General features: G+C 40.5%; 1 protein-coding gene across 1 annotated transcript in view; it reads right to left on the bottom strand.

Moving 5' to 3' along the window:
- Nucleotides 1–25,187, bottom strand: part of IL1RAPL1 (interleukin 1 receptor accessory protein like 1) — an 826,443-nt gene that overhangs the window by 579,648 nt on the left and 221,608 nt on the right. The window lies entirely within an intron of this gene.

Here is a 25,187-nt window from a genome sequence, read left to right as displayed (position 1 = left end):
TTACTCTAATGCTTTTAAAATTCAATAAATAAGAAATTGTCCACTACAGACAACTATTAACATATCAATAAATGAAGCTAGAAGGCTTACTTAGAAATATTATGTCAGTATTTGAACTAAAATAACATGCCTATTAGAAAAGCTTACACTGAATTCAATGGGACTAAATCATGATGAAATAAGCAATATTCACAGGATTAGTTATCAGCCAGAGCTTTGAATTATAATATCATTTCCTTTACTGCATGTATAGAGTAAAGAAGATGACCTTGATGGGGATAAGCCAGATCCATTTCCAGAGTGATGCGGTGAAAAGTGCAACCTAAGCCCAAAACAATTCCATCTGCTGTCTTGTAAGCCTAGACTGAAATAGCTTTAATTTCATTTTCCCATATTGCAAAGGATTGAAAAATGCACCTAGATATTTAAAGTCTTGCTACATGCAGATCAGGTTGAACTTGAAAAAGTAGGTACAATTTATTTCTGAAGCTTTTCCCAATTATCATATTTTTAACCTCTAGTCAGAAAGGTAAAAGATAGACAATACAGTAATCCAAAGGTTACACCACTGATTTTGAAGTTGATACACATAAACACCAGCCCACACATACTAAGCAGTTTAATAACTAAGACCTTCCATAGGTTTGACCATCTCATAGAACTAGAAGTATCCCAAAGTATGACACAAAACCATCAAACATTAAAGACTTTCAGATTTCTGGAAGGAAGATAACATTGAATGTAAGACAATCGACTTCCGGAAATAAATAATTATTTATGTATATAATTTTATCTAGAAAGAGTATAGATGTTGCTAAATAAGCTGTTTACAAACATTTTACCACAGGCCAAATTCTGAATTTAAAGCTTCATAAAATCACATACATACAACTTTCAAACACACACACACACACACACACACACACACACAAGGTCCAAACTTTTCCACTACTTAAATACAGATTCAACAATAGCATTTTAAGTTAATTTACTGTTATGACCTGAAAACTAAAGGCATATTCAAGAAGAGTTACTTTTAATATTAAATAATATAGCTGGGTCTTTTTGGTCTATTGTTTCTGGTGTTCAGAAAAGTATAATGACTGAGTTGTATAATTTGTATTAAAATAACCTTAATATGTACAATGGTTATATGTAGTTTCCAGCGTTTTTGCTGCAGTTATAAACTGCGAAATTTTGATAATTTAAGGTAATCATCTTTTATCACATTTTCAGAGCATATTCAATAGCTGGGAACAGCATGACCTCAATTCTATAATTCTACTTTGGGCTTCAATAGATAGTATTAGGAATGAAAGAGATCGGAAGACAACATTAAAAAGAACTATGTTCCAGAATGCTTGAGTACACTGTACTACTAATGTTCACAATGAATATCCCATAATGCTTGAGTACATTGAACTTAGGAACAGGTTTCTTTCTTCGTATTTAAAAAGATATTACCAAAAAGGGTATACTCTCACCCTACCTATTCAACTTGTATGCAGAACACATCATGTGACAAGCTGGGCTTGAGGAATCCAAGGCTGGAGTTAAAATCGCTGGAAGAAACATTAGCAATCTCAGATATGCAGATGATACCACTTTGATGGCTGAAAGCAAAGAGGAACTGAGGAGCCTTATGATGATGGTGAAAGAAGAAAGTGCAAAAGCTGGCTTGCAGCTAAACCTCAAAAAAAACCAAGATTATGGCAACCAGCTTGATTGATAACTGGCAAATTGAGGGAGAAAATGTAGAAGCAGTGAATGACTTTGTATTTCTAGGTGTGAAGATTACTGCAGATGCTGACTGCTGTCAGGAAATCAGAAGATGCTTAATCCTTGGGAGAAGAGCAATGACAAATCTCGATAAAATAGTTAAGAGCAGAGACATCACACTGACAACAAAGGTCCGCATAGTTAAAGCAATGGTGTTCCCCGTAGTAACATATGGCTGCGAGAGCTGGACCATAAGGAAGGCTGAGAGAAGGAAGATTGATGCTTTTGAACTGTGGTGTTGGAGGAAAATTCTGAGAGTGCCGTGGACTGCCAGAAGATCAGACCAGTCCATCCTCCAGGAAATAAAGCCAGACTGTTCACTTGAGGGAATGATATTAAAGGCAAAACTGAAATACTTTGGCCACATCATGAGAAGACAGGACACCCTGGAGAAGATGCTGATGCTAGGGAGAGTGGAGGCCAAAAGGAAGAGGGGCTGACCAAGGGCAAGGTGGATGGATGATATTCTAGAGGTGACGGACTCGTCCCTAGGGGAGCTGGGGGTGTTGACAACTGACAGGAAGGTCTGGCGTGGGCTGGTCCATGAAGTCACGAAGAGTCGGAAGCGACTAAACAAATAAACAACGAATTTTCTCTTCAAGTTATGTTTCAAGCAAGCATAGTCTATTTGGACACTGCACTTTCAACCTGGCAAATATAGGCTTTAATCACAGCATAATACGGTGGAATTTTAGAGTCCTACCACAACATATAGAGCACCCCTAAAATACTACTTTTCTGAGAATCAGTGAAGAACAATAACACACTGGAAATTTGACTGTTTCAAAAACAAGAGGCAGATGGCATTCTCCAATTGAAAAGAAGCGATCAAGCACAAGAGGGTTTGAAACAGCCACTGAATTTCTTTAGTGATGTCTTCCTAATTTTTCTTCAAGAATTATTTCTCAGAAGTCGATGGATTTCTTGAGAACTTTCTCTATTAGTTCCAGTTCTGGCTGCTGGACTGGTTGCATGGCAGACAGAAAATCTAACATTAGATTTAATCATTTAGTACTGGTTAGTGGCACATCTCTTGTGGTTGTAACAGCTCAGATTTTCATGTTAAGTAATTATTGTATGAAAATGACCTTAAATCAGACTTACTTTACAGATCTGTTATGGCTCTGCCATGGATTACTTTGAGAAATCTTTGAGAACAGTTAGCCTTTAATACCAAAAGCCATCACTCTCTTTTAAAAACAACAATTAGGTGCTAGAAATCAACATCCACTTAAAGCTTAGCACAGATGAAAGCTCTTCAGTATAACTAGAAGTACAGTTTCTGGATCTACTGTATTTATTCATTAGGAAAACTACCCCCCCTCCCAAATAATCATTTGTGAATGGGACAGGGTCTTATATTAACTTAAAAATACTGTTACTGCTTTTAATCCTGAGACATATATTTATGATAATCTGCAGCACAAGTTTCAGTTCTTTAAATAAACATGATAAGGAAAAATGCCTAAGCATATTTAATTACAGTAGGTTAAACTGCAAATAACTTACGGACTCAGACATTATAAATCCTAACTCTAAACCTTATGCATATTCTGCATAAATATAAATAACATTTTCAGTACCAAAAATATAAGGTGTTATCCCTGGCTTGGCATTCATTTCTAAAATACATTTACATTTCAATATTTAATTCCTTCTTCTATACCTGGGATGGGAAACACATTATGTGCTTCATAACCACTCCCCTCACCCCCATCCCTATCCTATATTTATGTCATTTAATCTATTCTGGGATCACACCACTTTAATTAAATTACCAATGTTCACCAGCATGATTCTGGCCCATTTTTTCATGTGTGGGAACAGAAGTAGCTAGCTTATGGGAGGCCTCCTGCTACTATTCCCATCATTAAGCCCTCCAAAGACTGAGTAGTGTTTGGCCTCTCACTAAGTACATAAGAGTGTATTAATCAGAAGCACATAAAATAGAAACCCTGCTATTTATCATTTTAATGGACACAGTAAGGCTCATATGTATGCATCCCTACAGTGAATATAGTTGATGTGCACCCTGTGTTCTTCTAGGGAACTTTATACTACTGCCAGATATACCACTGTCAATAAAATACTTGGGTTCAAACATTCATTTGGAGACATAAATTAAGTGCTAAGATGTCCATATAATCAAGACCACATTTTAAAATAATTTTTTTTTCTATGAATCTACTTAATTTTTTATCCTACTGTATATGAAGTACAGTTATGTTTACACATGAAGGGAAAATAGCAAATCCAGTTAAACGAACACTGAAATTAAAGACAAAATCACACTCTCCATTGTTTTTCCTTCTGCTAAACATCAAGCTTTCTTTGTTATTATTGCTACACTTTCCTATAATTTATTGTTTTTCATTTTACTTTTATGAAAACTATTTCCTGAAAACCATATAAAATGAATGTTTTTTTTCATTTTTCTCCAGAGGAGGAAGGTTTAATACGTGTTTCTTTGAATATAATTTTCTTTGCATTTGGTGAAGATATTTATCTTTTCCTTCAGTTTGATGAGAGACACATAGCCCAAATCAAAAGAATGATTTGCATCCTGTGTGCAAAGGAATCAGTACAAACTGATCTCAGCTAAATTTAAAACACTGCTTCTAATTCTTCAGGGAAGAAGAAAAAATATCTTACCAACATTCAATACTGTCACTGTAATTTAAATGTTGTTTACAATCTGCTATAGTGTATAATGAGATGAAATTAAGAAATGTGTAATTAATTCACCCCGTAGCTGTGCTGGAAAGTGAATGGCTTGCCTGTCTTCAGTAAAGTCCTACTTTAGGACTGTTCCACACATTATATTTTGTTATTAATTTTTACATGCCCATAAAATGTAAACATGATTAACACATGTATTTTACTGGCATACTGGGCAGAAAACACTTCAACCTCCTGTGAGGTTGAGCAGTTTCCCTTTTCCTTCCCCTTTTTTGACCCAAGAGGAATCCAGTCTTTTCCACTTCTGATTTTAAACCAATTGAATGTCCCTGTGAGATGTAGAATTGGGATAATGTTTCTTGAAACTATGGTGAATGATGTCCTGATGAACTCATGGCTCAAGGGACCTATGCTCCCTAAAAAGTGTGGTGTGATTCCTAGAGCTTCCTTAAACTTTTTATTTATTTATTCATTTATTAATCAAATTTATCACTGCCCATCTCCCAAAAGGGACTCTGGGCGGTTTACAATAAAAGTTAGATAAAAATATAAAAATATAAAACCCTATGATACAGATACAATAAATACAATAAAAAACCTCGACTGTTAAAAGTTCTTTATGATTTGCAGGCAGAACTGGGTCCTTCTAAGAAACTAACCATCCCCAGAAATAGCTACTCTCCCTCCCATCCCAGGCATAATTACAGAACCAGCTGTTTCCTAAAGTTCAGGAGAGAGGGAGCTAATCTCACTTCTGGGGGAAGGATATTCCAAAGGGCAGGTGCTATTGCAGAGAAAGCCCACCTCCTGGACCCCGCCAGATGGAATTCTCTTGCAGACGGGGTCCATAGCATGCCCTCTCTACACGACCGGGTGGGACGGGCTGATGTGGTGGGGAGGAGGTAACCTGGACCCATGCCATGCAGGGCTTTAAAGGTGATAACCAACACCTTGAATTGGACCCAGAAGCATACTGGCAACCAATGCAGCTTGTGGAGCAAAGGAGTGATGTGTGCTGATCTTGGGAAACCCAAGATTGCCCCTGCAGCTGCATTTTGCACCAGCTGTGTTGTTGTTTATTCGTTTAGTCGCTTCCGACTCTTCGTGACTACAGCACCAGCTGTAGCTTCCAGATACTCTTCAAGGGTAGTTCCATGTAGAGCGCATTGCAGTAGTCTATATGGGAGATAACCAGGGCATGTGTCCTAACAGCCAGGAACCACGCTGAGACAAGAATAGGTCTCTAGTGTTTTATTACTGTTACATGACAGAAAATCCTAACAAACTGAAGAAAAACCCAGACATATAAACCCCAAAGGCTAAGGCGGGCCCGATCTGTGTCTCTTTGAATGGCTACCTAATTCCTCAGTACTACGCATGCGCTTTACAGCCTAGATGGGAGCCCCCTTCTCGCCATCCTTACTCATGACAGCATGAGTGACCGTTCGAAGGGAATCTCGCTCCAGGAAGAGGCATAACTGGTGCACAACACCAAGTTGCACAAAGGCCCTCCTAGCCACGGCTGCCACCTGCTCTTTGAGCAGGAGCCATGAGTCCAGGAGGACCCCCAAGTTACACACAGGGTCTGTCTGGGCCAGTGAAACCCCATCCAGAATTAAAGATAACAATTTCCCAGAAATTGAGGAGCCATTAATCCACAACCACTCCATCTTCCCCGGGTTCAGCTGCAACCTGTTGTCCCCCATCCAGGCCCCCACAGCCCCCAGGCACTCAGAAAGGGTGGCCACCACATCACTTACTTCACCCGGGATGGAGATGTATAATTGGGTATCATCTGCATATTGATGATACCTCACCCCGTAGTGATCGATGATCTCACCCAGTGGCTTCATGTAGATGTTAAAAAGGAGCGGAGAGAGTACCGAACCCTGCAGCACCCCACAAAGGAGGGGCTGCAGGCTGGATCTCTTGCTCCCTATCAACACTGACTGGGACCAACCCTGGAGGAAGGAGGTGAACCAGTGCAGAACTACGCCACCCACCCCCAACTCCCTAAGTCGGTCCAGAAGGATACAATGGTCGATGGTATCGAAAGCCACTGAGAGGTCAAGAAGAGCAAGGATGGATGCACTGCCTCCATCTCGCTCCCGCCAGAGGTCATCCATAAGTGCAACCAATGCCATTTCCATCCCATAACCAGGTCTGAAACTTGACTGAAAGGGGTCTAGATAATCCGTTTCATCCAGAATCCTCTGGAGCTGCAAAGCCACCACTTTCTCAACCACCTTCCCCAAAAAGGGCAGGTGGGAGACTGGGCGAAAATTGTCCAGTATAGTAGGGTCCAGCGATGGTTTCTTGAGGAGGGGGCACACCAGTGGTTCCTTAAAGGCTGCTGGGAACAACCCCTCTCTCAAGGATGTGTTTACCATCCCCTGGACCCAGCCACATGTCACCTCCCGAGCTGCTTTCACCAACCAGGAGGGGCATGGGTCTAATTGGCATGTGGTAGCATTTATAGTCTGAAGGATCCTGTCCACTTCCTTGGATTCAACAGGATCGAACTGATCCCAGATAACCTGGTAAGTACGTTCCCTGGGTATCTCCTCCGACTCTGTCTCACGCTTGGAGTCTAACTCGGTCCGGATCCAACTGATTTTATCCTGCAGGTGCCACAAAAATTCTTCCGCATGGCCCTGTAGATGGAAATCTGACTCCCCTTTCCCTAAAAGGGATTGGGTAATCTTAAACAGGGCCGCCAGGCAGCAATCTGCAGATGCAATAACAGTGGAGAAGTACTGGCACTTCACCGCTCTTACAGCCACAAGGTAGGCCTTAATCGTGGCTTTAGCTTATGTTTGGTCAGGTTCGGCTTTTGTCTTCCACCAGTGGTGCTCTAGGCATCTCTTAACCCTCTTCAAAACCCTGAGCTCCTCCATAAACCACGGGGAGTGCCGGGTTTGAGTGGGCAAGAGAGGCCGCACAGGCGCGATCCTGTCCAAGGCTCTGGCTGCCTCCCTATTCCAGGCAGCAGCCAGGGCCTCCACTGGACCGTGCAGGAGAGACTCAGGCATAACCACCAGCTCCCTCTGAAACCCAGCCGGGTCCATCAGTTGCCAGGGGTGGACCCATCGAATGGGTCCTGCCTCCCTGCGGAGTGGGGCGGCACAAGAAAATCTCAAGGCCACCAGGGCATGATCCAACCATGACAAAGGGGAAAGCCGTAATTCTCCCCTCATATCGTCTTCCCACTGCTCCAACAAGAAAACTAGGTCCAGAGTGAGGCCACTGTCTCTAGTCAGGTCCTGAATAATCTGGAACAGGCCCATGGCTGCCATGGTAGCCATGAACTCCCGGGCTGCTTCCGAGGCCAGCCCCAAGGAAGGCAGATTGAAGTCCCCCAACACCATAAGCCTGGGGAACTCCACTGCCAAACCTGAGACGGCCTCCAGCAGCTCAGGCAGGGAGGTCACTATGCAGCAGGGAGGCTGGTACAGCAGCAGAACTCCCAACTGTTCTCGAGAACTCAGCTTGAAGAACAGGGTCTCACACCCGGCCACTTGTGGAGCAGGGCCCCTGACGGCCGCTAGGGATTCTCAGATGACAACAGCCACCCCTCCTCCCCTGCTGTGAGGTTGCGGCTACTGCCAGACTCGAAACCCAGCCGGGCATATCTCTGAAAGAGCAACGCCTTCTTCAACGCCCAGCCAGGTTTCAGTAATACACGCCAGGTCTGCCCCCTCTTCTGTGATCAAGTCACATATGAGGGGGGCCTTGTTGTTTATTGACCTGGTGTTACAGAGCAGCAGCCAAAAGTCAGGACAACCACGAGTCTGCTGTCCAGGGCCTGGGTTTGAGCACAGAGGGCCAGAACATGCCACAGGTAACAAGCACCAGGGCATCTTCCTCTATGATGACCCGCCCTCTGGCTCCCATCATATTGTCCCCTATCTGTCACCACCTCAATCACCTGCCCCACCCTACAACCCCCGGGATCTCGAGGTCCATTAGCCCCCACTCTTGGTCTCCTAAGATCGCTGGTTAAGGATAGGGACCCTTCCATTCGTTCACACAACCACACAAAATCACAGGGCAATGGTGGGCCCCCCTAGTGCACCAGCTCATGCTCTCAGCACTGGTTGAGCCCAACCACCGCCCACACTCACACACTGTGCCCCCACTCAGCTTCTCGCACTAGCCAGCAGGGGGGCTACCCAACCACTACTCCTCACCTCTTGCCTCTCACTCAAGAAGGTGAGTATTCTCGCACTACTCATCCAAACCTTGGCACCCTCTCACGTCTCTCACACCTGAAGGGGACCACCATTCACCATTTCGGGATCCCTAATAGCCTAATTATATCCTGGGACAGTTAGGAAGGGATGGTCAGTTAATTTGCTATAATCTCTATCTCGATTTTCTCAAGACTGCCCGGCTTGCTTTATCGTGCTGCAGTTCATCGGTGCCTCAAACTCCCAGTCTGCCAGATTCTCAGTTCTAGCCTCTTGTTCATTGTCCATTGTCTTGTGTCCTAACACCCCTGGCCAGCTGGTTGATCTACCGCTGCCAGATTCTTCCGGCCAACAGAGTCCACCGCACCACCTGGTTCTGCCACCCTGCCAAGGCCAGGCTAGCTTCCCAGGTTTGCTGCTTGCCAGCTGCCAGGCTGCCTGCTGCTCACTGCCAGTCGCCCGGTTGCCCACCGCTCGATGCCAGCCGCCCGGTTGCCTGCCGCACACTGCCAGCTGCCTGGTTGCCAGTCACCCAAATGCCTCGCTGCCAGCTGTCCGGCAGCTTGCTGCTTCACCCACTTCAACCAGGGGCTCCAGTGGAGGCAAGGACAGGAGGGGAGGGAGGAGCGACTCCCGCTCTGGCTCCAATAAGAGGCTGTTGCAACAGAGCCCACCGCTTCCTACCACTCTGTCCAGGGGGCGGGATTTCGCCAACTCCCAATTTGGGCTTGGATTGTTGTCTTCAACCCCCATAAAAACCTCAAACCGCAAACGGAGGCTGCGGCTGCAGTTCGGGCAATCTCAAACTCACCCCCCCCCCCCAGAGTCTGCCTGCGGTCGCCATCTTGGTTAAACTTTTAACAAGATACTGTTAAAGAAACTGGGTCTTACTTACACAGGAAGCAGAAACTTCCACTAGGCTCCTCTTGTATTTAAGAGGATGACAAGTAAGAGGAAATGGTGTGATTTGTGTAAGCTTATTCAATATTATGGGGAAAAAATGCTTAGCTACAGTACCTGAATTAGATTAGTATGCAAAACTGTCCTACACTTGGAGGAGGCGCTGTAAGTAGCTCTGACAGAGCAGATTGGGTATCTGATTGGGAGTGTTTGGGCATGGGGGGGAAGCTTCTGGGGCTACCTGCTTGGTGAATAAATCAGCTAGATGGCAGACAACAGAATCACAAAAACAACAAGAAAGGCTAGCACAACTGAAAGCAGCTGACACTACCACAGGAGAAGCTGGACTGTTTCCTCTCAGAATCATATTAAAAGCTTACTTAAAGAAAAATTCCTAGAGGCTTGGTATGCCAGAAAGCTCCCGGTTCAACTTGGAATAGATAAGAAACAAGCTATTTTTTTCTAAACAGAAACAGAGATTTTTGGAAAATTATGGTAGACAAATTGGCCAGAATGTGGAAATTTTTATTGTCTACTGAAATGTTTGAAACTTTTTTGGGAGGGTGAGAAGAACAGAACTACTGGTATTGTTGGGCACAACTATTGGATGAAATTTGTCCCTGCAGTCCAGAAGCCACCTGTAACACCGTCTTGAGACCTTTCCTTGTAATTCAGCCAAGAAGCAAACATAACCCTATTAAGAGTACTCAAAGAAATACAAGAAACCAATTGTTCAGAGCTCTGATGAAACTCATGATGCGTTTTACACCAAACATTGAAAGAATTTTTAAGCATGCACATCTTAGTATTAAAAATGAAAAAAGATCTTAAAGCTATAGCCGTTTTCTTTTTGTGAATTAATTGGCCACTGGCATTTGTATTTTTTTTCCTTATAAATATTGCTCAAGATAGAGTAATAAGCCAATTAGAAACATTAGGGTGATTATTGCAAGACTATAATTTGAAACCATCAAAGCAAATAGATGATTTGGTACCCAAACACTACTACCATGCCGTTACAGTCAGAATAATCAGCCTTTGTTTTATTTAATATGTAAATAATAGAACTATATCTTTGTTTTTACCTGTCTCCCTATTGAATGCTTTGATTGAATTCCACACAAACCTCCCCACCTTTACTCCAGGACTAGGCATTTCTATCTCCCAGATGAGAAGTAGGGAGGAAGAATTCCTGTGTCCCTACAAGGCTGTGATAGATTGTTCTTCTTTTTTATTTTGGACAGAGAAAGAGAGATGGCAGCAATATTTTCTGACTATAAGCATTTGTGTATGTAGACTTGTGTGTGCATGTGTATCAAACCAAATGTCAGGTTGAGAAACTGTTATGTTACAGAGAGAAAGTTTGGAAATTATGAGCGTATCCCTTTAAAAGCTGAATCTCTGACCATGCCTGCATCCACCATTTATTCTGGTGTGTATGTAAGTCTTGTGTATGTATTGTGCATTGTGAGTGCATATTAGAAGAAAGAAAGAGGTTTCTGGACTTCCAGGGAAGATGGCAGACTGAAGACAGCTCCATGAAAAAGCGGAGCCAATATTTGCAGATTTTTTTAAAGGAGCTGTTTAGTAGATTAGCTCTTTCCATCCTCTCTGGATAAAAGAGAGAGACACAAGATTGGCCAAGCTGTTTCTCCTTATGCTCCTTTTCCTCACGAAGAGACCAGAAGACAGCCATCTCAGGTGAGGAAGGAAATCAGGAGATGGGGGAATTCCCCATAATTGCTCTAGCCACAGACGCAGCCTTTCAAAGGACACACTAAGTTTGTGCAATTCACTTGCTAACTACCTTCAGAAATTGCTCATTAATTGTTTCAAAGACATTAGACACTTCCAAAGGGACAAGACTGGAAATACCAGGCGAGTGATTGCCTTCAATCCTTACTATAAGAAATATTCATTTTTATCACTTTTAAGAATCTAAAATAAACTGCAAAAAGCAAGACAAAGTTTTGGCTACAGAAAGTTTTTAAAACACTAAGGGATCAGAAATGTTGAATATTGAATTTTGAATATTAACTTTAAAATTATTTTTAAAGAATAAATGCATGTTCATGGGAAATAAATTATTAAGAGATATCTTTGAGGAACTCCACTGAGGACTGTGTCAAGACTTCGAACCAATTATGGCAGCTATGTTATGTGTATTTGGGAACAGTCTGTCTCCAGAACAAGATGTTATAGAACAGGATATACAACAAATTCCACTTGAGAAGAACATGACTGAAACTTTGGATGATAACCTGTCATCAGATGCAAAGATAAAACTGTATGAGGTTCTAAAAATTAAGAAGGAAATAAAAAAGACCCAAAGAGCAATGGGAATAATAAAAAATATGGAAGAAATTTGTAATAAGGATCAACAACTATTACAAAGAAAGACTGTTCTATGTTAAAAAGGGGAATACGAAGTTGGCTTATTTGACCAGGGTTAAAATGGGACATGTTGTTCTGGGTGGTTCTTTTTGGATTTGCTGATATCTTGACTGGAAATATGTGGAATACTGGACTTGCTTATTTGGTGTTTATTTATTTATTTATTTATTTACTTTATAGCTATTTTCTGTATTCCAATTGTTTAGTATCTAAATGCTTTGTGTCTAAAGTGTGATATTTTTTTTTTAAAGGAGAAACTAGCTCTTTTTGTTAGGTTAAATTCTAGTCTTTTTTATATTAGATTGCTGGGATTACTTTATATTTGTGAATAGTTTAAAGTTCAGATGTTTATTTGATGGGATATGTTGCTATTTGGGGTGGTTTTCTCTGGAATGGCTGGCATTTGGAATGCGAGAAATGGTCTTTTTTGTTAGGTTAAATTTTAGGTTTGGTTTCTTTATACTAGGATATCGGGACCCTTTTATAGCTTTTAAACGGGTTTTGTTTACAGCTAAAAGTTGAAACATAGAAAGTTGAGTTTTATATTTGTTAATTACTAATTTTATACTTGAACTTTTTGCTGATAATTGGATAAGACGTTTTGTTGTTTATTCGTTTAGTCGCTTCCGACTCTTCGTGACTTCGTGAGCCCACGCCAGAGCTTCCTGTCAGTCGTCAACACCCCCAGCTCCCCCAGGGACGAGTCTGTAACCTCTAGAATATCATCCATCCACCTTGCCCTTGGTCGGCCCCTCTTCCTTTTGCCTTCCACTCTCCCTAGCATCAGCATCTTCTCCAGGGTGTCCTGTCTTCTCATTATGTGGCCAAAGTATTTCAGTTTTGCCTTTAATACCATTCCCTCAAGTGAGCAGTCTGGCTTTATTTCCTGGAGGATGGACTGGTTTGATCTTCTTGCAGTCCAAGGCACTCAGAATTTTCCTCCAACACCACAGTTCAAAAGCATCTATCTTCCTTCTCTCAGCCTTCCTTATGGTCCAGCTCTCGCAGCCATATGTTACTATGGGGAACACCATTGCTTTAACTATGTGGACCTTTGTTGTCAGTGTGAGGTCTCTGCTCTTAACTATTTTATCAAGATTTGTCATTGCTCTTCTCCCAAGGATTAAGCGTCTTCTGATTTCCTGACTGCAGTCAGCATCTGCAGTAATCTTCGCACCTAGAAATACCAAGTCATTCACTGCTTCTACATTTTCTCCCTCTATTTGCCAGTTATCAATCAAGCTGGTTGCCATAATCTTCGTTTTTTTGAGGTTTAGCTGCAAGCCACCTTTTGCACTTTCTTCTTTCACCTTCATCATAAGGCTCCTCAGTTCCTCTTCGCTTTCAGCCATCAAAGTGGTATCATCTGCATATCTGAGATTGTTAATGTTTCTTCCAGAGATTTTAACTCCAGCCTTGGATTCCTCAAGCCCAGCATGTCGCATGATGTGTTCTGCGTACAAGTTGAATAGGTAGGGTGAGAGTATACAGCCCTGCCGTACTCCTTTCCCAATCTTAAACCAGTCCATTGTTCTGTGGTCTGTTCTTACTGTTGCTACTTGGTCGTTATACAGATTCTTCAGGAGGCATGCAAGATGACTTGGTATCCCCATACCACTAAGAACTTGCCACAATTTGTTATGGTCCACACAGTCAAAGGCTTTAGAATAGTCAATAAAACAGAAATAGGTGTTTTTCTGAAACTCCCTGGCTTTTTCCATTATCCAGTGGATATTGGCAATTTGGTCCCTAGTTCTTCTGCCTTTTCTAAACCCAGCTTGTACATCTGGCAATTCTCGCTCCATGAATTGCTGAAGTCTACCCTGCAGGATCTTGAGCATTACCTTACTGGCATGTGAAATGAGTGCTACTGTTCGATAGCTTGAACATTCTTTAGTGTTTCCCTTTTTTGGTATAGGGATATAAGTTGATTTTTTCCAATCTGATGGCCATTCTTGTGTTTTCCAAATTTCCTGGCATATAACATGCATTACCTTGACAGCATCATCTTGCAAGATTTTGAACAGTTCAGCTGGGATGCCGTCATCTCCTACTGCCTTGTTATTAGAAATGCTTCTTAAGGCCCATTCAACCTCACTCTTCAGGATGTCTGGCTCTAGCTCACTGACCACACCGTCAAAGCTATCCCCGATATTGTTATCCTTCCTATACAGGTCTTCCATATATTCTTGCCACCTTTTCTTGATCTCTTCTTCTTCTGTTAGGTCCTTGCCATCTTTGTTTTTGATCATGCCCATTTTTGCCTGGAATTTACCTCCAATGTTTCTAATTTTCTGGAAGAGGTCTCTTGTCCTTCCTATTCTATTGTCTTCTTCCACTTCCACACATTGCTTGTTTAAAAATAATTCCTTATCTCCTCTGGCTAACCTCTGGAATTTTGCATTTAATTAAGCATATCTCCCCCTATCACTGTTGCCTTTTCCTTTCCTTCTTTCTTTGGCTACTTCTAGTGTCTCAACAGACAGCCATTTTGCCTTCTTGGTTTTCTCTTTCTTTGGGATGTATTTTGTTGCCGCCTCCTGAACAATGTTGCAAACTTCTGTCCAGAGTTCTTCTGGGACCCTATCTACTAAGTCCAGTCCCTTAAATCTATTCTTCACCTCCACTGCATATTCCTTAGGAATATTAGTGAGCTCATATCTAGCTGATCTGTGGGTCTTCCCTAATCTCTTTAGTCTGATCCTAAATTGTGCAAGAAGAAGTTTGGGATCTGAACTACAGTCAGCTCCAGGTCTTGTTTTTACCCACTGTATAGATGTCCGCCACCTTTGGCTGCAAAGGATGTAGTCAATCTGGTTTCCGTGTTGTCCATCTGGGGAAGTCCATGTATAAAGCTGTCTCTTAGGTTGCAGGAAGAGAGTGTTTGTTATGCACACTGAGTTGTCTTGGCAAAATTCTATCAGCCTATTTTCTGCTTCGTTTTGTTCACCCAGGCCATGCTTACTTGTAATTCCAGGTGTCATTTGACTGCCCACCTTAGCATTCCAATCTCCCATGATGAAAATAACATCTCTTTTAGGCATGTTGTCCAGTAGATGCTGCAGATCCTCATAGAACTGCTCTACTTCAGCTTCTTCATCATCTGTGGTTGGGGCGTATATTTGGATCACTGTGATGCTAGATGGCTTGCCCTGAATTCGAATTGAGATCATTCTATCATTTTTTGGATTGTATCCGAGCACTGCTTTAGCCACTTTACTATTAATTATGAAGGCTACTCCATTTCTTCTGTGGTCGTCTTGTCCACAGTAGTAGATCTGGTGGTCATTTGATGTGAAGTGGCCCATTCCAGTCCATTTCAGTTCACTGATGCCCAGAATGTCTATCTTTAATCTTGACATCTCACCAATAACCACATCCAATTTGCCCTGGCTCATAGATCTTACATTCCAGGTTCCAATGGTGTGTTGATCCTTAGAACATCAGATTCACCGTTCACCATGAGCACCGTCGGCTGCTAGCCGTCCTTTTGGCTAGCTGTGTCATCATGTCTGGGGCTAGTTGAACTCATCCTCTGTTCCTCCTCAGTAGCATTTTGACCATCTTCCGACCTGGGGGTCTCATCTTCCGATGGTATACCGACATATCTCTGGTTGTACTGATCCATTTAGTGTTCACGGCAAGAATACTGGGGTGGGTTGCCATTACCTTCCCCAGGGATCATATTTAGTCTGACCTCTCTGTCATGACCTTCCCGTCTTGGGTGGCCCTTCACGGTTTAGCTCATGGCATCATTGAGGTGCTCAAGCTCCAGCACCACGACAAGGTAACGATCCTTTGCTGAAGGGATACGGCGTTGTTTTATTTATTACTATGAGGTGGGTTGTGGAATGAAGAGTTTTATATTTGTTAATCAAGAGGTGAAGCGATTATTATTTTTAATACTTGTCATGATGAGGTTTCTGTTGTTTATTGCTGCCATTTATTCTTCATTGTTTGAAGTGTATGAGAGGTTTTTTTTTCCCCCCTATTTGCCTTAGTCTCACCCAGGCTCAAAGCCCCCCTCCTTCAGCCTGACTCTTGCCTGCTTGTTTCGTTGACTGAAGGTCAGAAGGAGGGGGAATACAATATGGTCTCACAAAAAAAAAAAAAAAAAAAAACCCTTTCTCCCCCCCACCCTTTTCAGGATTTTTGCAATACTTTCACACACATTAAATACAATCCTTTGAATTTGCACCAAGATTTCACAGTCTCTCTCTACATGTGCAGAGTACAAACCACGTAAGATTGAGATTGCCTTATCCTTGCATTTTTGAGACTGAAGAATTGATTTGTGTTGAATTAAGACTTTGTTTCCAGTGGCTATAGTTCTTTTCAGGCCACATTTAAAAAAAAAAAAAAAACTACCAGAACTTCCCTTCTCCACTGCCAACTCCTCCGATGCAGCAGCATCAGCTTGTTAGCCCTGTACCAGATGAGCAGACCAGAAGGGAAAGGAAGTGGCTAAGGAAGCTGCAGTGTTGCCCACTGAATATTCTGATAGAGGTGAGCCTTACGTCACATTACAGATTGAAGGAAAAGACTGCAGGTGTTTGCTTCTTTGTTGGCTGTGCACCTTAGGAAAGCTGGTTTTGAATTGCAGGGGTTAGAAAGGATAATTGAAATGGGAGGAAAACATTTGATGTTGAGGACATCTGTGCATTAACAACCACTACTGATACATTGTTTTCAAAGCATGCCTTTCTTTTACCTGACAAATTTGTAAACAGAGTCATTATCCACTGTACCCCAGCTGGCCTAAACTTTTCCTTACCATCAGGCTTATCTGTTAGCTTCTCTGTTTACATTGTCAGTAGAGCCTTTTCAATTACCTCCTCAGCTTGCAGATGTTCCTGAGTCACTCTGGGGATGGTCCTAGACTGATGCTATATTTTTAAAACCTGCTGAAGCCTACTACCGAGACCCAAGGATTTGACTCTTTAGTTTCACAGAATGGGGTCATAAAGCTTTACCAGCCCAGCTACAGTTTTGTTTGCCTAAAGTCACTTACCTGGACTATATTGCATACCTGGGCACAAGAGAACTTTTCCCTGCCAGAATGGATGCTATTCTTCAATTGCTACTGCCTTCTATCAAGCACCAGGTGAGAGCCTTACTTGGAACTCTAGGTTTCTGAAAGCCTTGGATACCAGGGTTTGGCAAGCTGACTAAACTTTTTGTGACTCTGACTACTAAAGAGTGACTGGTAGCCCCCTGTTCTGTGCAGCTGGACCCTGTTGCTTGTGGCGCAGTAGGGTGCCTGAGAGCTTTGGCTGCTATTCTCCTTCCTGTTCAGATATCAAAAGACTCGGTTATGGGTTTTCCATTAACTGTTTTTGTTCCTCATGAGGTTGCTGCCATTCTCCTCCAGTGTCAGACTCAAGCCTTTGCATATCAGTATTTGGCCACTTATGAAGCAGAGCTTCTAGTTACTTCAAACGTGATTTCGAAGCAGCGTACAACGTTGAATCCTGCCACTCTGCTTCCTGAGATTACAGATAAAGGCTCTGTACCCAAGCTATTGTAGACTGGCTTGCTCCTGGAACCTATGTGGTAACTTCCAGGAGCTTCTTCTAGGCCAAGGACTCACAAAGGGGAGCATCCCTGCCATCTCAGCGCATCCATAGTTGGGGGCGGTGAACTAACTGCCAAACAGTTTCTCTCCTTACAGAAGCAGCACAGAGATCTCTGGAAGGTGGTTGGGGCTACAATTCCTCTGAGTGACCCTCCATTCATTCCAGCCAGGAGAATTTATGATGCTTAAAAGTTCCATTGCAAGAGTCTCGATCTAACCTGGGAGGGTCCATTTCAGATTTTGCTGACTACCCAAAGCCACTGTCCTTGTGGAAGGAAAGGGTTCCTGGATTCCTTACAGGCAGAGAATGGACTGTTCCTGACTCTGTCATATTCTTGGAAACTTGCTTGATGAACTTTTAAAAAAATCTTTGTGGACTTATTACTTTTAAGCAACCATGATTTCTGTTGGACTTTTGCTTCTTTTGCAATCTTTTTATGCTGCAAATAGGGGTGGGATAGACTGGCAGAGCAAAACTCTTGTTCAGCCCAAGCTGCATGAAATCAAAAATGCTGGCCTGTAAAATAAAATCGTTGGATTTCCTCCTTGCAGACTCCATGGAGATAAGGGATATCCTCTTTTTCCTGTGCTCTAAGTGCTGATTGGTGGGTAAATCACATTACTGCATTTGATTTAACTGTTGTTCAGGAACACTCCAATGCCCCAATCTGTTTTCAAAGGACATTAATAGCTCGAATACAGAAATGATGTTCCTGCCATACTTGTATTAATCCAGCTAATTATGAAGCACCTTGGAATGTTAAAATGCAAACCTGCACAGGGCAAATAGCCAAACGACACTTAAATATTAAAGAATGTTGCTTGGACCTTGACATATAACACTGAAGGCACCAGATCACCTGATGGTTTGTGGTAGACTTGCAGCATTCATGGTTTTAAGAATCTACTGAAGTCCTGGCAAGGAATTTGTACTATTTCTTGGCTATGGTCAAGAGGGATTCATCTTGTCTTACCACAAGATATTAAATAGTCATTTAGACATAACTATAGAACATGGAGGGCAATTGCTCCTGCATTGCAATTACAGAATAAACTATGAACTATAAAGACATTCATAATTTGGCTGTATTTATTATAAATCTGTCTGTAATTTTTGAAGCCTTTATTAATGACACCTGACAGAGCCATAAGCTGCTTCAGGATGAAATCCTTCCTCTGAAACGTAGTATTACAAAATAGTCTGGCCTTAGATTAGTTATTAGTAGAGCATTGGGAGTCTGTATGTACATTAATCAAAGCTGTCTGCATGTTTCATGAAGGCTTAATTACACAACAACAGAAGTTAGCTAGAATAGTTCCTAACTAGAGGGAGGGAACATTTTCAAGAAACATTTTCAAGAAACATCCAAGTACAACAAGGAAAACCAATATAGTAATACTTGGCATTATTATTACTACATTGGTTCTTCTTCTTGTACCTGGATGTTGTCTTATGCAATGCATTCCTTCTTTATGTTTGCCTGCCACCCAATGCTGCAATTACTCTTTAAAATCTGTTCCACAACACGCTGCAACCATAGACTCTATGCAGTTTCAAATACTAACTGCTCACTTGCTCACTAAGTATAAAAATGGTTTAGCAAACTATTAATAGTTTGAGAAACAAATGGGGGAATTGTTACCTGGAATTTTAGGCTTCATTATTAGCCTTTTAATAAAGATGTTAGCATGGCATCCATGCCTCCTTTTGAAGTTCAGGAAACCATGTTTTCCTTATAGCCAAAACCATTTCTTTCTTTTATGTGCACAAACTAGTCTTTTCAGCAACTAAACAATAGAGAGTGTATTCTGAAAGTCCTTGAATACACTCACAAGTTTTAAGAAAGATACAAACCTGGCTGGGAAAGGGAATGATGTAACCCATAAATTTGCCACTTGTGGAATGTTATCTGGAATCCCTCCTTTCTATTGTTCAATTCCCACATGTAATGTCTTTTATTGTTTGATTAGTTGCTTTCTGGCATATCACATATAGTGAATGTATGTATCATTTGTTTCTGTGCCCTATATAAAGACTTGAACCCCCCCCCCCCACTTAATAAATGCTTTTTGCTTTGGCTAAATTACTTGGTGATTCAAATGTTTGGGTGGATGAAAAAGCCACCTTTCCAAAGGTTAAATTGTTTTTTTTTCTCTCAGATTCAGGGATAGATTCCTTCAGCTCCACACCACTCAGGGTGCCTGAGTTTCTAGGCAACACTTTAAGTATTATAGTGGTGGTAGATCTCAGGATCCTGACTGATACTGTAATCCACAGTCTTGTTGGCTTTCAGTAATTTTACCCACTCTGGCACAGGGTAGAGATCCCACACTGGTGCCTATACTATGAGATTGGAAGAAGGCCCAAGTACTTCTTTTGCAACCCACATCAGAGGAAAAGTTTCCCATGTTTGAGTTAAAGGTAAAGAGATCTCCTCATGGCTCCAACAGTGAAGAGGGAAATGGACAGCCTTGAGCAAGCAATTCTGGTGTTAGATCCAAGGAAACTAAACTCCGTCCTGAAGGAAGCAATCCTGTACCGACTTATGTCAATACACAGGAACAAGGTAACAGATATTTCCCCAAAATTATTAGAAAAACAAGATGTATAAAGATGCAAAAAATTTAAATAGGAGAAAGCTGTCAACTGGCAGTTAGCAACTGATTAGATATCAGCACAGTCTCTCATGGAATTCCCTGGAGGTCATTTCATAAATATAAAGTATGTTTGTTATGATCTTAATGTTAGATTAATTCAGCAAAATATTCTATTAGTTTGTGAACATTTAGAAAATATTGCATTACTTGTCATGAGCCAGCATGGTTTTATCAAGAACCAGACATGTCATACTAATTTGTCCTTCAGTTTTGAAAGAGTAATCACTTTAGTTAATCATGGGAATGTAATGTATGTTTTTGAGTTCAGCAAAGCTTTTGAAGCATAGGACAGAAAAAAGATGATGGCCAACCAGAGCCTGTGCATGGACAGTGGTGTTATCAGAATAGGAATGAATAATTGCTACACATAAGTATTAGGGCAAAATTTAATTTGTAGATATAGTTTGAAGATGATGCAATTGAAACAAGTCAAATAAACTTTCCAAATTAAATAAAAAAGTAAAATCAAATTGTCAAATTGAATCATATGCCTCCCAATTCTTTCAGCTAATCAGATACTCCTGACTCTTAATTTGGCTTTTTCTGAATAAATTTTAAAATCCAAATCAAATTGACTAAATTTCATAATTGGATTTGAACCTCTAAATCAAATTGATGGTTGAAATGCATTTTTCCTTGGCCTTTCTAACATCTTTTGGGAAACTAACTGGTAATCTTGGAAAGATCTTCCAGAAATTGAGAAAGAAAAATGTTCTGCTCTTGATTTAATCTTAATTAGACAAAAGATTGTATTAGTATATTATATCACTGAAAAATTTGGGTAAAAGATGAATATTGTACCTTGGAAAGCTTATTTTGGTAAGTTCTGCCAAATGCTAGATGGGATTCAGTGGCTTGATATATGACCAGGGATAATTCTAAATGGATGGGAGGGAGGTATGTAAGAACTACCACAGAAGCCTGCTCAGTGGAATTCTTTCTCCCCCCACCCACCGGACCATTAGCACCAACTGACCTGTGGGAAGGATCTCTGAAGAAAGAGGGAGGAGGGAAGGTGACCACAGAGGCCTGCTCAGCTGGACTCTTCTCTCCCCTTCCACAGGGCCATTACCTCCAACTAACCTGTGGAAGGTTCCCAGAAATGTTGTCTTTGTTTGTTTTTAAGTAATAATTACTGTATTTTATTTACATCACATTTCACTAGCGGCCTTAGGTTTCCTGGATCTTCAATAGGATCTGGCTAGATTAAAAATATTACTTTTCTTAGTCAGCTGTCTTTCTTATATCCCTTCTTGTTAAGGCAGCTTAACCAATTAGGTGGCTTTTTCCTATTATGTACATCTTGGTCAAATAGTATGGACAGAAATGGTGAATTTGATAGTTCTTGAAATGAAATATCCCTTCTCCTTTGGAATTGCAAATGGTGGCACTTATAGAACATTCAGTTATGATTTGACTTGCTGAAAAATATTCCTTCTATCTTTTAATTTACTAACCATTATTATTATTACAACCAGGGACATCAGCAGTGAGAGTCCCTGGCTTTAAAATGGTGGGCATGACCAAGAAATCAAATTTCTACCTCTTTTTATGTTCATGCCTGCCATTTTGTAGCCAGCAACTATCACTGTGGATTCTCCTGATTACAATAGACAATTAAATACTGCTCACAAAGTGACATCTTTTTGTCATTTTAGACTTTCAGATTAGTTTTTTTTAATTATAATTTATAGATCATTAGCTAACTAATTCTACATAATATGAGGCATGACAATTTAAGTCTCATTAATGCCAGTTAATTTTATGTTATTTAAAAGGTGATAATTCTGTTTTATGTAATTTTGGTACAGGGATTAAGAGAACTATAACTTTAATTATGTTAATGTAAACAATTTAAATAATCACAAGAAATGTTCAGTTAATGACATCCTTTCCCACTGAATGACAGGAGTATATCAGTACTACAATTATTATCTTCTAACACTGACTGGCAAATGGGAAATTACAGAGTTATACTAGCCTTTAAAAAAAATAATATATGGATTATGTAATACTGATCTGAAAAAAATAATCACATAACATAATAATGCTGATATATTTAGCACTCTGAAATATTTACTAACCACATACATTTCCTTACTAAAAGATCACAGGAGACACATAAAGTAAAATACACTGGTCATAAATTGATATGGATATAATTTATTGTCTTTATTCATCTCTGTAGACTAGCAAATGCTAATGATAAAAGACATTCAGCTACATGGCTGCACTTTTTCTTTTTTGATAAGCAGACAATATTTCAAACAAAATCCCTATTTTAAAACAATATGTCAGTGTGGGGAAAAATGAAATGAAGACTAATAACTTGAGAAATGTCCATCCATAATGATGTTGTCAAATATCATTTTATGATCATTTACTTGTTCCGCAGAAAGTACCATAGAATATTTAGTTATTTTAGCCTTTAAAATGCAATTGGAAGCATGGAGAGAGCAAACTGACTTGGGAGGAGAAAAACCTGATACTGGAAATGTCTTCCTAAATAAGCCTCTAAATGTTTCTTTCTACCATTTGCTGTTGAAAGTCCAATGCTGAAGAAGGGCAAAGGAAGTGTAGTGGGTTTATCCAAAGCTCTCCTAGATTCCAGTCTTGCTCTCCAGCATTGAGCAGCCATAAAAGATTGCCCTGACTGAGAGTGATTGGGAACATTTTAGTCCTTTCAAAGATTTAGCAGCACAACCCTATATATGGTAACTTAGAAGTATGTTTCATTAATTCTGGCTAGACTTATTTCAAGATAATGTGTACTTAGACATGGAGTAAAAAATATGTTTAAGATGTAAACATATGAACCTTTCAGACAAGCATTAGTTTGGAAAAGAACCATTCAGGTTTAAGTAGATCTAAGCAGAATTAAATTGGATACATATTTCATTATGACAATGTCTGAACCTAGCAGAGTGGAAACTATTTATTTGTTAGATTTATATTGGTGGAATTGTACAATTGTAGAATATTATCTGGAGTATTATATAAATTTAAGAGCTGTAACATTGACTTTGCTTTATATATAGTATGAAACAAATTGAACAGGTATAGATAATGTGAGGCAATCACAATGAAGCAAGTAAATCTATGTTAAATGCTATATAATTAGCTATTATATGCATATAAAAACTCCCAGGTTCACTTTCCAACATTTTCAGTTAAAAAAAGGTGTTAAGTAAAAATGCTGAAGAAAACTTGTGCTTGAAACCCTTCAGAGATGCTGCTTAACAGAACAGACTTTTCCTGAATATCTATGCCAATCAGGTAATTCAAATGACTTTGCTCATATACTGTAAGCAACCAAGAGACAGAACAAGACCAGGTATCAGCAGCCAATCATAGAGTTTTTCCCTGTGGCTATTGAGCACTTGGAACTTGGCTCCATAGCTCTAAAAGAGATCACCATTCAGACCTCATCAACAGGTTCCACAATAGGAGTTGTCCAAAGTATTATTTGCCAGTTGGTGGACTTTCCATGCCACACTCTCAAGTTATCTGGGCATCTTTTGCAAATCCATCTTGGGTTCAGCTAACATTAACAGGAAATTCTGCTTTTACTGTTGTGGACTAATTGTGAACTAAATTATCACTTGTGTGGAAGCCACATGTGCTTAGGAGGCAGCTGGAAGGATATTTATTTACCCAGGTCTTTTAATATTCTATTGCTTCAGTTCTGGGTTTATCTGTTATGCTTTTAATGTTAGTGGAAAGTTATAAATCTATATATCTGTCTGTCACCCAAACCCACTAAGGGCAGAATACAGTATATTCTCTCTTAAATTAACTCAGTCAGTAAAGGTAGGTAGAGGAAGTTTTTATGGTCCTAGACCAGCATGTGTACAAGTGTGCATATTTACGCAAAGTTCTCCAAAAGAGTTAAAAGGGAAGAAATAAAGAGGGGGAGAGGGAGAAGACAACGTTTTGAAGGTATCAAAGAAATGTTGTTTTATTAGATAATATCTGCTGACTTGTTCTTTTGCAGCAAGGCAAAATTTGGCTACATTTTGGGTTATAGTGATCTTATGATCTGCCAGGAAGTAGGTGATGTACCAGTGATTTCTCCCTTGGAGTTGCTTTACAAAAGGCCAGATTAATACATCATACAATCTGAATAGGAATTACAATTCAACAGAACATGCTGCACATTCTCTATGGCATGGGAGTAACAGGGGCAAAGTTGTTCATGGAAAGGATTTATTTATTTATTTATCATCATTTACTGCTAAAGGGAGTACACTGAATCTAGCCAGGCAACTGTGATGTCTATGATTTATTTTTATTAAGGATTGGCAGTAATCAGCTGGACTCATGATGAAAGACAGTTTCCAAGATTTATGTTGTCTGCAGACTAAGCTAATAACTTGTTGCCATCCTGTGTCAAGGATCTTCTCCTTCAGTGATCCTTTTGTTTGGTTGTATCCCATCCTTTGTATTGCCTCATTAGAGAAGCCATAGGCTGCTAGTTTTTCTCTGACGGTTAACTTCCAGGTAGATAGGAAGTTATCCCTCTTAACCAGGAATGTGAGGCCCATTTGTTGTTTTAGGCAGTAGTTAAAGATAACAATCCATATTGTGGCCTCTATCTTTATAATTCCTAGTTCTAACCTTAGTTTCATTTGACATGCATCCAGAGACTTGCAGGATTGTTCTTAAAAATTTGGACTGTGTTTTCTTTGCTGCAGTTATGTTAGTGTAAGGCTCCAGTTGAATCCCATATTGTACTGTAGTTAAGCCACAACTTTTACCTCAAATAGTTTTAGGGCACCTGGAATTAGTGTCCACCTTTAGAGGAATAAAATGACAGTATGGCTATAGCATTCCTCTGGGTCACCTGTGAAATGTGGGCTAGGTGTGGGTCTCTACTTCCTGATAAATGAAAACTAACTCCAAAGTAATTAAAGCATTTCACTTGTTCTATGTTATTGCTGTTAGTACACCAATTATGAATTTTAGGTCTTTTGTTAAAAGTCAGAATTTGTGTTTTTTGATAATTTATCATC

The sequence above is a fragment of the Candoia aspera genome, chromosome 5, assembly GCF_035149785.1.
Source record: "Candoia aspera isolate rCanAsp1 chromosome 5, rCanAsp1.hap2, whole genome shotgun sequence".
Lineage (NCBI taxonomy): Eukaryota > Metazoa > Chordata > Lepidosauria > Squamata > Boidae > Candoia > Candoia aspera.
This window is presented reverse-complemented; position numbering and strand designations above follow the sequence as displayed.